General features: G+C 40.7%; 1 pseudogene; it reads left to right on the top strand.

Annotated features, from left to right (window-relative positions):
* The first annotated feature begins 4,130 nt into the window (after positions 1-4,130).
* Positions 4,131-7,376, top strand: LOC123955067 (annotated as a pseudogene).
* Positions 7,377-12,966: the final 5,590 nt, after the last annotated feature.

A 12,966-nucleotide genomic window follows, 5' to 3' on the forward strand; every position in this document is an offset into this window, starting at 1 on the left:
CAAATAATCCAATCAAGAATGGGCAGAGGACATGAACAGACATTTCTGCAAGGAAGACATCCAGATGGCCAACAGACACATGAAAAAGGGCTCCACATCACTCGGCATCAGGGAAATACAAATCAAAACCACAATGATATCACCTCACACCAGTCAGAATGGCTAAAATTAACAAGTCAGGAAATCACAGAAGCTGGCGAGGATGCGGAGAAAGGGGAACCCTCCTACACTGTTGGTGGGAATGCAAGCTGGTGCAACCACTCTGGAAAACAACATGGAGGTTCCTCCAAATGTTGAAAATAGAACTACCCTATGACCCAGCAATTGCACTACTGGGTATTTACCCAAAAGATACAAACGTAGTGATTGAAGGGGCGTGTGCACCCGAATGTTTATAGCAGCAATGTCTACAATAGCCAAACTATGGAAAGAACCTAGATGTCCATCAACAGATGAATGGATAAAGAAGTGGTATATATACAGAATGGAATACTATGCAGCCATCAAAAGAAATGAAATCTTGCCATTTGCGACAACGTGGATGGAACTATAGGGTATTATGCTTAACGAAATAAGTCAATCAGGGAAAGAGAACTATCATATGATCTCCCTGATATGAGGACATGGAGATGCAACATGGGGGTTTAGGGGGATAGGAGAAGAATAAATGAAACAAGATGGGATTGGGAGGGAGACAAACCATAAGTGACTCTTAATTTCACAGAATAAACTGAGGGTTGCTGGGGGGAGGGGCGGTTGGGAGAGGGGGAGGGGCGTTATGGACATTGGGGAGGGTATGTGCTATCGTGAGTGCTGTGAAGTGTGTAAACCTGGCGATTCACAGACCTGTACCCCTGGGGATAAAAATACATTATATGTTTATTTAAAAATAAGAAATAAATAAAAAAATAAATAAATAAAAATTTTAAAAAATACAGGCTACAATGTGGATAAAAACAGAAAACATTATGCTATGTGAAAGAAGTCAGGCACAAAAAGGCAACATGACCTATAACTGAATTTATATAAAATATCCACACTGCATCCATAGAGTAAATCCATAAGGACAGAAAGCATAGTGGTGATTATCAGGAGCAGGGAAAAAAGAATATGGGAAGTATCTGCTTCATGGGTACAGGGAGTGATGAAAATGCTTTGGAACTAGACAGGAGTGATAGTTGTACATTGTTTAAGTGCATGATGGATTGTTCACTTTAATTTGGCTTATTTTATATTATGTGAATGCCTTCTTAACTTTAAAAACTATGATACCACATCTTCTTGATCCATTCATCTGTTGATGGACATCTAGGTTCTTTCCATAGTCTGGCTATTGTAGACATTGCTGCTATAAACATTCGGGTACACGTGCCCCTTCGGATCACTATGTTTGTATCTTTAGGGTAAATACCCAGTAGTGCAATTGCTGGGTCATAGGGCAGTTCTATTTTCAACATTTTGAGGAACCTCCATGCTGTTTTCCAGAGTGGTTGGACCAGCTTGCATTCCCACCAACCTGGATGACACTGTAGTTTAAGCGTCCAACTCTTGATTTTGGCTCCGGTCATGATCTCAGGGTGGTGAGATTGAGTGGAGCCCACTTAAGATTGTCTTTCTCCCTCTCCCTCTGTCCCCTCCTCCAACCCACACGTGTGTGTGCTCACGTGTACACATTCTTGCACACGTATGCACACCTCTCTCTTTAAAAAAGTAATTTAAAAATTATGATAAATGGTTTTCAACTAGAAAGAGTAGCGAGCCATGAAATCAAAAAGTGAATAGCATGCATAAAAATTTTTTTAAATGTTTCAACACTATTAAAACAGAATAGAGATCCCAGAAACACAACCCATATATGTGGCCACCTAATTCAAGAAAAAAAGATGATAATCCACTCAGGAAAAGCGAATTGGATATCCATATAGAAATAAAAGTAATCTTGACTTCTAACACCTAAAATTCCAAATTGATTTTATGGAATGCAGACCTAATTGTGAAAAGTAAAACAATAAAGCTTTCAGGTAAAAGAACCCAGGAAAACATCTTCACAATCTTGGAGTAGACAGAGATTCTTAAATAAGACACAGAACTCTTAACCAAAAAGAAGAAATGGTAAACTGGATTATATTAGGAGTAAGACCACTTGCTGATTAATAGACATCATTAATATTGCAATGACTCCAAGAAAAGAAAGTACTTTTTTTTTTATTTGTTTATTTACAGCATAACAGTGTTCATTGTTTTGGCATCACACCCAGTGCTCCATGCAGTACGTGCCCTCCCTATTACCCACCACCTGGTTCCTCAACCTCCCACCCGCCTGCCCCTTCAAAACCCTCTGGTTGTTTTTCAGAGTCCATAGTCTCTCATGGTTCATCTCCCCTTCCAGTTTCCCTCAACTCCCTCTCCTCTCCATCTCCCCATGCCCTCCATGTTCTTTGTTATGCTCCACAAATAAGTGAGACCATATGATACTTGACTCTCTCTGCTTGACTTATTTCGCTCAGCATAATCTCTTCCAGTCCCGTCCATGTTGCTACAAAAGTTGGGTATTCATCCTTTCTGATGGAGGCATAATACTCCATTGTGTATGTGGAGCACATCTTCCTTATCCATTCATCCGTTGAAGGGCATCTTGGTTCTTTCCACAGTTTGGCGACCGTAGCCATTGCTGCAATAAACATTGGGGTACAGATGGCCCTTCTTTTCACTACATCTGTATCTTTGGGGTAAATACCCAGCAGTGCAATTGCAGGGTCATAGGGAAGCTCTAGTCTTAATTTCTTCAGGAATCTCCACACTGTTCTCCAAAGTGGCTGCACTAACTTGCATTCCCACCAACAGTGGAAGAGGGTTCCCCTTTCTCCACATCCTCTCCAACACACGTTGTTTCCTGTCTTGCTAATTTTGGCCATTCTAACTGGTGTCAGGTGGAATCTCAATGTTGTTTTAATTTGAATCTCCCTGATGGCTAGTGATGATGAACATTTTTTCATGTGTCTGATAGCCATTTGTATGTCTTCGTTGGAGAAGTGTCTGTTCATATCTTCTGCCCATTTTTTGATATGATTATCTGTTTTGTGTGTGTTGCGTTTGAGAAGTTCTTTATAGATCCTGGATATCAACCTTTTGATCTGTACTGTCATTTGCAAATATCTTCTCCCATTCCGTGGGTTGCCTTTTTGTTTTGTTGACTGTTTCCTTTGCTGTGCAGAAGCTTTTGATCTTGAAGAAGTCCCAAAAGTTCATTTTCACTTTTGTTTCCTTGGCCTTTGGAGACATATCTTGAAAGAAGTTGCTGTGGCTGATATCGAAGAGGTTACTGCCTATGTTCTCCTCTAGGATTCTGATAGATTCCTGTCTCACGTTGAGGTCTTTTATCCATTTCGAGTTTATCTTTGTGTACGGTGTAAGAGAATGGTCGAGTTTCATTCTTCTACATATCACTGTCCAGTTTTCCCAGCACCATTTATTGAAGAGACTGTCTTTTTTCCATTGAATATTTTTTCCTGTTTTGTCGAAGATTATTTCACCATAAAGTTGAGGGTCCATATCTGGGCTCTCCACTCTGTTCCACTGGTCTATGTGTCTGTTTTTATGCCAGTGCCACGCTGCCTTGGTGATCACAGCTTTGTAGTAAAGCTTGAAATCGGGTAACGTGATGCCGCCAGTTTTGTTTTTGTTTTTCAACATTTCCTTAGCAATTCGGGGTCTCTTCTGATTCCATACAAATTTTAGGATTATTTGCTCCAGCTCTTTGAAAAATACCGGTGGAATTTTGATCGGAATGGCATTAAAAGTATAGATTGCTCTAGGCAGTGTAGACATTTTAACAATGTTTATTCTTCCAGTCCAAGAGCCTGGAACAGTCTTCCATCTTTTTGTGTCTTCTTCAATTTGAAAAGAAAGTACTCTTACAAATAAAAAAACAAAACCCAATTTTAAAATGAACAAAAAACATTAAAAAAACTATCAACATATGAAAATCAATGTAATAAACCACACATACAGAATAAAGAACAATAACCACATGACCACCTCAATAAATACAGAGAAAACATGACAAATTCCAACACTCTTTCATAATAAAAGCACTCAACAAACTAGTAATAGCAGGGGACTTCCTCAACATGATAAAGGGCATCTACATGAAACCCACCACTAACATAATAGTTAATGGTGAGTCCGAAAGCTTTCTCCCTAAAATCGGAAACAAGACAAAGATAGCTTCTCTTATGCCTTCTACTCAACATTTTCCTGGAGGTTTTAACCTAAACGGAGCAATTAAGCAAAAAAATAATTTAAAAGCATCCAGGTCAGAACAGAAGAAGGGTCAGATGCCTAAATGTAAGAGCAGTTTTGAAACTATAAAATTCTTATGAGTAAACATGAGTAGAAATCATTGTAACTTTGAATTAGGCAATGGTTTCTTAGATAGGACACCAAAAGCCCAACTGACAAAAGAAAAATTAGATAAATCAGTTTTCATCAAAATAAAATACTCTGTGCTTCAAGGATACCATCAAGAAAGTGAAAGACAACTCAGAGAATGAGAGAAAATATTACAAATAGTATACCGGATAAGGGACTTGTATCCAGAATGTATAAAGAAACTGGACAACAATAAAAAGATGGACAACTCAATTAAAAATTGGCCAGAGAGGGCACCTAGGTGGCTCAGTGGTTTAAGCCGCTGCCTTCGGCTCGGGTCATGATCTCAGGGTCCTGGGATTGAGTCCCACATCGGGCTCTCTGCTTGGCAGGGAGCCTGCTTCCCTCTCACTCTCTCTGCCTGCCTCTCTGCCTACTTGTGATCTCTCTCTCTCTGTGTCAAATAAATAAATAAAATCTTTTTTAAAAAAAAGTGAAACGAAGTATAAAAATTGGCCAGAGAATTTAAATAGACATTTCTCCAAAGAATACATACAACTGGCCAATAAAGCATGAAAAGATGCACAACATCATTAGTCAATAAGGAAATGTAAATCAAAACCCAATGAAATACCACTTAACACCCACAAGACAGCCATAATGAAAAAAGACATTAACAAACTATGGTGAGGATATGAAGAAACTAGAACACTTAGATGTTCTTGGTAGGATTGTAAAACGATTCATCTGCTTTGGGAAACAGTTTGGCAGTCCTCAAAATGTTAAACATAAAGTTACCATATGACCCAACAATTCTATTCATAGGTATATACCCAAGAGAATTAAAAACATACATCCATACAAAAACTTGTACATGAATGTTCATAGCATCATTATTCATAATAGACAAATTGGAATCAATCCAAATGCCCAACCACTGGCGAATAAACAAAATGTGCTGTATCCAATACAATGGAATGTTATCTGGCCATAAAAAGGAATGAAGTAATGATTCATGTTACAACTTGGATGAACTTTGAAAATATTACAGTAAGTAAAAGAAAGCCAGACACAAAAGATCCCATATTATATTATTCCACCTATATGAAATGTTCAGAAAAAGCAAATCCACAGAGACAGAAAGTAGATTAGTGGTTGCCAGGGGCTAGGAGCAGAAGGAATGGAGACCATAATTGTTAATGGATATAGCTTGGTTTTTTTTGGTGTGCGGGTAATGAAATGTAGTGAAATTAGTTACTGATGATTATTACACAATTCTGTGAATATACTAATGACCACCGAATTTTTATTTTAACAGGTTGAGTTTTATGGCATGTGAATTATATCTCAAACTGTTATTTTAAAAATGAACAAAATACTTGAGGGACGCCTGGGTGGCTCAGTTGGTTAAGCAACTACCTTCGGCTCAGGTCATGATTCTGGAGTCCTGGGATTCAGTCCTGCATAGGGCTTCCTGCTCAGCAGTGAGTCTTCTTCTCCCTCTGACCCACTCCCCTCTCATGCTCTCTCTCTGCACTCGCTGTCTCTCTCTCAGGTAAATAAAATCTTATTAAAAAATAAACAAAACAGGGGCGCCTGGATGGCTCAGTGGATTAGGCCGCTGCCTTCAGCTCAGGTCATGATCTCGGGGTCCTGGGATCGAGCCCCGCATCGGGGTCTCTGCTCAGCGGGGAGCCTGCTCCCCCTCTCTTTCTGCCTGACTCTCTGCCTACTTGTGGTCTCTCTCTCTCTGTAAAATAAATAAATAAAATCTTTTTTAAAAAATGAACAAAACATTTGAAAAGACATCTCATAAAAGAGTACATCTAAATGGACAACTCCTGAAAACATGCTCAACTTCATCAGTCATCAAGGATATGTGATTTAAAACCATAATGAAATATCAGTACACATTGGCTAGAATGGCTAAAATGAAAAGAACAGAAAATACCAAGTGTTGGTGAGGATACAGAGTGAGAGTCAGCAAACTAGGAGCCACCACCTATTTTTGAAATAAAGTTCTATTGGAAAGGGTCCATGCTCTTTCATTTATGTGATGTCTATGGCTTCTTCCGTGCTACAATGACAGAGCTGAGTATTTGCCCCAAGTCCACATGGCCTATAAAGCCTAATACATATACTGTCTGACTCTTTCATATCTGGCATCCAGCCCTTGATGCAGAGCAACCAGAACTCTCATACATTGCTACTAGGAGTATAAATCAGTACAATCACTCTGGAAAACTACTCCGCATTATCTACTAAAACTGAACATTTGCATACACTATAAACTTTATGCATTAGTTTCCTGTACTTCCTGTTACAAATTACAAGGTTAAAAATAACCTTGATGGGCCCCAGTCACTGAGCCGCCCCGAGGACTCAGCAGCCTCTCCCTTGAGCCCCCTGGCTTCCCGAAGCTCCGTCCTCCCCGCCCACCTTCTCCCGCCGCCGCTGCCTTCCGCAGGCCGTTTCCTCGGAGGAAAAGGAATCGTATCGTATATCCGCTATCCAGAACCTCCACTCTTTCGACCCCTTTGCTGATGCAAGTAAGGGTGATGATCTGCTTCCTGCTGGCACTGAGGATTATAAGAATTCAACAGAAACGGGCAGGAAGACCCTTACTACTGTCTAAGGGATCGCTGATGATTACGATAAAAAGAAACTAGTGAAGGCGTTTAAGAAGAAATTTGCCTGCAATGGTACTGTAATTGAGCATCCAGAATATGGAGAAGTAATTCAGCTACAGGTTGACCAGCACAAGAACATATGCCAGTTCCTGGTGGAGACTGGACTGGCTAAGGACGACCAGCTGAAGGTTCATGGGTTTCAAGTGCTTTTGGCTCATTGAAGCTTAAGTGAGGATTTCCTTGCAATGAGTAGAATTTCCCTTCTGTCCCTTGTCACAAGTTTAAAAACCTCACAGCTTGTATAATGTAACCATTTGGGGTCTGCTTTTAACTTGGACTAGTGTAACTCCTTCATGCAATAAACTGAAAAGAGCCGTGCTGTCTAGTCTTGAAGTCCTTCATTTAAACAGAGGTCAAGCAGTAGGCGCCTGGCAATGTCCGGCCTGAAACCAAGCAGTAACGTGAGGTTTCGGTCCAGCCCAGATCCCCAAGATCACAGACAGCTATGTCTGGCCAGAAGCTCCTCAGCTCTCCCTCTTCAGAGTTCCCTACCCTAAGAGAATGTCGCCACCTGAACAGTCCACAGTGAAGCTGAGAGGACAGGATGGGGTAAGGCGGCAACCGCAGCTGTGCTGCTACAGGGAGTCACTGGTAGTCAAAGCTCGATCCCTGGTGTCTCCAACTTGACCAGGTGGGCAGAGCTTAGGGTGGCCACCTTCCCTCTAGTGAGGCGTCCTAGGACATCTGACTTGCCACCAGGTCTTTTTGACCAGACATATCCTAGCTAAACGATGTCCAAATACCAGAATGTGAGGCCAACCTTCTATCTGAGTTAAACTTTTGACAAGGGAACAAACTTCAACTGATGTGTCAGTCATGTAGCTAGCTGTAGAGCTTGCAACTTACTAGCGACAGCTGCCCAATGCCATGTGAAGTAACAGACTGGTTTTTGGTTTATTTCTTCCTTCAGTTTTAATGTTATGTAATGTATTTAAACCCTTATTTAAATAAAACTTGCTTTCAGGAAAAAAAATAACCTTGATGGCTTAAAACAGAAATTAATCCTCTCACAGTTCTGGGGGCCAGAAGTCCAAAATCAAGGTGTCATTTACCACAACCATAAAAATCAAAGTATTAAAAAAAATTTCTTTTGAATGATACTGTCATTACAATTAGTACCCAAATAAGCAAAATAGCATAAACATAATTTATATAGATATTAAGAATAAGAAAATTTTTTGACATCATAAATCTTAGTGAGATGAAATGTGGTTTTTACTTTATAAATCTATTGATAATATTAGTCACTGTACAAAATCACTTCCTTTTTTTTTTTAAGATTTTATTTATTTGACAGAGATCTCAAGTAGGCAGAGAGGCAGGCAGAGAAAGAGGAGGAAGCAGGCTCCCTGCTGAGCAGAGTGCCCCATGTGGGGCTCGATCCCAGGACCCCGGGATCATGACCTGAGCTGAAGGCAGAGGCTTAACCCACTGAGCCACCCAGGCGCCCCTCACTTCCCTTTTTTAAAATTTTATTTTTAAATATAAGCTCTGAGTGAAATAAGTCAGTCAGAGAAAGACAATTACCATATGATCTCACTGATATGAGGAATCTGAGAAACAAGACAGAGGATCATAGGAGAAGGGAAGGAAAAATGAAAGGAGATGAAACCAGAGAGGGAGACTCTTAATCTCAGGGGGAAACAAACTGAGGGTTGCTGGAGGGAAGGAGGGTAGGAGAGATAGGTGATGGACATTCAGGGAGGTATGTGCTATGGTGAGTGCTGTGAATTATGTAAGACTGCTGATCATAGACCTGTACCCCTGAAACAAATAATACATTATATGATAATTTTTAAAAATACATAAACTCTGAGAAAGTTTGTTTACATAAATAAGTAAATAGGAATAATAACCATTTTCTTATAGCAACATCACATAACTCTTTGCTCTCCTCTAGAGTTATATGCCAAATCCCAGTGATCTTATTAAAAATTACTTTTTATTATCTATCAATTAACAACTACAGTAAGCGCTCCTTCAGTTTTGTAGAAAAAAGTGGAAACCACCTAAATTGTATAAGTATTAGTGGTACAATGATTTGGGTCATTCACTTTCTTAAGATTGACACTAATTTTCCTTCTAGGCACCATAGTAAGATTAGGAATGGATGAGAAATACACAAAGGAAACCAATTATATTGAACTATACTTATCAAAACATGTTTTAAATTACTGACATAGTATTAAAAGTTTCAATGTTAACACTGAATAAAAGATCGGGGGCAAATCACATAACTCAAAGTTTCACAGTAGTGAGTAGGAGTATTTCTAAATATCCGCAATGTGACCGTCAACACCTATGATTTCTGTGGTCAAAGGTACAGGTACCATTAATACTACATGATTTCTACTGATGACATTGTCACAGGTACTGCTAATTACTTCTATGGTTTACAAATTCATAATTGATGAAAATGCAAAAGTTGATTTACATGTTAAGCAAAATTAACATGTGATTTTCCTTCCATCCCAGTTCACGAATAACCAGGGTTAAGAACGCCTGGTTTAATGGACGAAAAGAGGGAGTGAGGAGGATAAGAAGAAAGAGAAGGAGTGACAAGTGAGGAGGGGAAAAAGAGAAGGAGGGCAGGCAGGAGGAAAGGGAGAAGAGCAAGCAAGAAATATATATATCTAAATCTCTACACTCAGACTAAGCAAGTAAGCTTGGATATTCACTCCCATTGTTATCGTTATGTCTAAAGAAATGTTATATATCAACATTTTATAACTAGGTTGTTCAGCGGAGTCCTACCCACTAATCTCCTCCTCAGTTCCATAGTCACCCAACTGCAGCAACTTAGAGTCCAAATACAACCAGTATTTCCCGCGGTCTTCCAGAACAGTGAGTATAAATCTGATCCCGTTACAGCCATAACCCAAATCTCACGCCCTCAGTCCCCATCCCCCCTCACCTCCAGTTAACAGGGAGTCCATATTTTCTCTGGACACCCTCTCCTCCATTCGTCCCTCTAAGAGTTCTCAAAAGCGGGCAGTGCTCACCTGTCTCCTGGCCACCACCTGTTGCTCTCCAATCTCCGCCCAGGGTCCCTCAGGCTCCGGTGGGGTGTCATGTCCGGTGGGCTCCGCTGTCCACCAACCCTAGGGCTGTGGGCAGCCCTGCTGGCTGTGAAAAATAATCTCCGGGGTCCCTCTTTTTTCTGGAAACAGAGCTTTCCCACGTTTGCCAATCTAGATTTTTCCGCTTATCACCAGTCCTCTGCCCCCACAGGGCACACGATGATTCCCCAGGGACAACGGCCCGCCTTTCTTCCCTCGCGGGCATTTTTCCTCTCAGGGACTCCAGTCAGGCGGCCACCATTCTCCCACAAGCTCTGTCGGTCCAGTCTGGTGTTCCAGGCCCAAAAGACAAGCCCAGAGACGGAACACATGTTGGAAGGTCATTAACCATTCGAAGACTAAGATTCCTGAACTTTCTATAACCCTCGGGGAACCCGTCAAATGCGAACACCCTGGGCTTTGGCTGTGGTATCGCGAGGTCCTAATAGTTGAGGAGATATCGCGATGTTTCCGGTTGTGAGGAGGGTCCTGGCTGAGAAGGAGCCGTGCTCTCTAAGCTCACAGAGGGCTGGTGGGTTGGTGGGGCCCCTCGCAGCTAAAATACTGTTAGACTCACGAAGGACCACAGAGGAGAAAGCACTAAGAGCAAAGCGGTACAGCGTCCACCTGCTCCAGCTCTTTGTCTGTGTTTCTCCTGAGCATCTCTGCTGCCTTTGAGTTCTTTCTGGGATGTGCTTTGAATCGCTCCCACAAGAGATTCAAACAGGAAAATAACTCTAGTTACCTTACTGACCCCCAGTATTCAGTATCTAAAAATGTCCACAATAGGAGAATACCTTATTAAGGAATTGTAAATCTTACGTTCATTTATATAACAAAAAATGTTTCCAGTGCCCACTGTGGGGTAGGTCTTGGAGATGTAATGATGCATGAGATCATCACAGTCTCTGAAATCACAGAAGCTAAATTCCGATCAAGAAACTAAATAAATTAGCCACTATAATATAATGAATAAGTTACATGGCAAGGGAAGAAAGGGGATTTAAAGGAATATAGAGCAGGATCTTCTGACCCAGACTTGGGAAATTATGTAAAGCTGTATGTAAGATACAGAAACTTGTAAGCTGAGATGTGAAGGATAAATAAGGGAGAAGTCTTTCAAGCCAGGAGAGTGAACAGAGAAAATTCCAAGCAGAGGCAAGAACATGTAGCAAAACCTAAAGATAAGAAAAAGCATAGTTCATAGGAGACAATGAAAGAGATTATGGCTGGCTGCTGGGAAATGCGGGTAAGCAATTAAGAATATTATTACGTGGGGGCGCCTGTGTGGCTCAGTGGGTTAAGCCTCTGCCTTCAGCTCAGGTCATGATCTCAGGGTCCTGGGATTGAGTCCTGCATGGGGCTCTCTGCTCAGCAGGGAGCCTGCTTCCCCCTCTCTGCCTGTCTCTCTGCCTACTTGTGATCTCTGTCTGTCAGGTAAATAAATAAAATCTTTTAAAAAGGGGGGGAGGATATTATTACTGGGAAGTCAATTATCTGGGTTTAAACTTCAGTTCTGCCATTTAGCACCATTGAGAAGTAAAATGATGAAGCAGAGAGAAGACTGCTCACAAAAGACTTTAATAAGCCATGTTAAAGGATTTTTACTTTATCCTAACTAAGATCAACAGACAGCCATGGAGGCAGGGGATTGATGTAACCAGATATCTGTTTTATAAATATTGATCTCTTCCCAAACAAAAGCTGAAAGAATTTGTCACCACTAGACCTTCCTTACAAGAAATGCTAAAGGGAGCTCTTTTTTTTTTTTTAAGATTTTATTTATTTATTTGACAGAGAGAGATCACAAATAGGCAGAGAGGCAGGCAGAGAGAGATAGAGGAGGAAGCAAGCTCCCTGCCAAGCAGAGAGCCTGATGCAGGACTCAATCCCAGGACCCTGAGATCATGACCTGAGCCGAAGGCAGAGGCTTACCCCACTGAGCCACCCAGGCACCCTAAAGGGAGCTCTTCAAGCTGAAACGAAAATATACTAATTAGAAACCAGAAAACATATGAAAGTTTAAAACTCACGGTAAAGGTAAATACATAGTCAAATCTTCAATACTCTAATACTGGAATGATGGTATGTAAATTGCTTTGTACTCTCATGTAATGACTACAAGACAAAACTGTTAAAAAATGCCTGTAGCTAAATACTCTTTTAGTGGCTATCCAATATGAAGAAGTTCTATTGTGACATTCACAATATAAAATATGTGTGTGGGAGGGCAAGTAAATACGTAGAGTTTTTTTATGCAATTTAACTTAAGTTGTAAGATGAAAAAAAAAAGCTGAAGGCATTACACTCCCTGATTTCAAAGAATATTACAAAGATATAGTAATTAAAATAGTATGGTACTGGCATAAAAACAGAACCATACACAAATGGAACAGAATGGAGACCCCAGAAATAAACCTACACATATAGTGTCAACTATTCTTTAACAAGAACACATAATGGGCACAAAGACAGTCTCTTCAATAAACAATGCTGGGAGGGGCACCTGGGTGGATCAGATGGTTAAACATCTGCCTTCAGCTCAGGTCATGATCCTGGGGTCCTGGGATGGAGCCCTGCACTGATCTCCCTGCTGGGTGGGGAGCCTGCTTCTCCCTCTTCCTCTACTCTTCTCCTGCTTGTGCTCTCTCATGCTCTGTGTCAAATAAATAAATGAAACCTTAAAAAAAAAAAGATTTAAAAACCATAAAATGAAATAAATGGTGCTGGGAAAACTGGATATCCACATGCAAAAGAATGAAACTGGACCCCTATCTTACAACACTTAACAACAACAACAACAAAACACAAAATGGATTTACAATCTTAAGTGTAAGACCTGAAAC

This window comes from Meles meles, chromosome 13 (genome assembly GCF_922984935.1).
Source record: "Meles meles chromosome 13, mMelMel3.1 paternal haplotype, whole genome shotgun sequence".
Classification (NCBI taxonomy): Eukaryota; Metazoa; Chordata; class Mammalia; order Carnivora; family Mustelidae; genus Meles; species Meles meles.